Source organism: Brassica oleracea, unplaced genomic scaffold (genome assembly GCF_000695525.1).
Source record: "Brassica oleracea var. oleracea cultivar TO1000 unplaced genomic scaffold, BOL UnpScaffold07218, whole genome shotgun sequence".
Taxonomy (NCBI): Eukaryota; Viridiplantae; Streptophyta; class Magnoliopsida; order Brassicales; family Brassicaceae; genus Brassica; species Brassica oleracea.
In genome coordinates, this window is record NW_013623740.1 from 1 (window position 1) to 708 (window position 708).

Here is a 708-nt window from a genome sequence, read left to right on the forward strand (position 1 = left end):
ACACTGTCGGAATTGAATGCTTATGTAATCACTTCACCACCAGAGGTTAGCATCCAACTTAAAACCTCCAGCTTACTCTGCAACTGCCCTGTTACAAACCCAAACACTTGCAGGCTGCAGAGTTCCTATGCACTCTGGAAATTGACAACATTGAAACATCAAACGCGTGGTGCTACATCTCATGTTCGAAACGCTCCCGGAAACTTCAGCGTGGTTTTTTTATGTTCACTGTGCCTCATAGATATAGTAGGGAGGAACTTAACACCCCAGCTGAAGCTTTCAGAATTTAATTTCCCAGCAAAGCATCAGTCATTCACCGTATCCGCATTTTTGATCGCAACGAACATGCACCTCTCCCGAAATTCACAGCACAAGTAAGCTCACTCCATTCATACTTACGTTTCCTCACTCCTTGCATTGATGCCTTATGTTTCCCATTACTTCTCCACATGGAGGTGATGATAACCCGACGATGAAATGCCATGAGTTGGAGCTGTGAAAAAAGATTCATCCCAAGGATTTGAAAGCTGTTAGTTGTCAACAGCAGCGGCCCCAGTAATCATGTCATGGTGGAAGGCCACCCAGGAGGAAATATCGAACCAAACAATATCCCTGTCTCCTGAAGAGTTTCCAGAGGCCGATGGTGTGCACACTTCGAAGAAACCTCGCAATGGGTAAGCTTCAGATTATTAGAGGCCACTAAATTGT

The 708-nt window shown here is 44.9% G+C and overlaps 1 long non-coding RNA gene across 1 annotated transcript; it reads left to right on the forward strand.

Annotated features, from left to right (window-relative positions):
• Window positions 1–497, forward strand: LOC106322116. The gene is made up of 3 exons (XR_001266235.1): window positions 1–45; window positions 114–374; window positions 456–497. It is a non-coding gene; the product is annotated as an uncharacterized LOC106322116 (long non-coding RNA).
• Window positions 498–708: the final 211 nt, after the last annotated feature.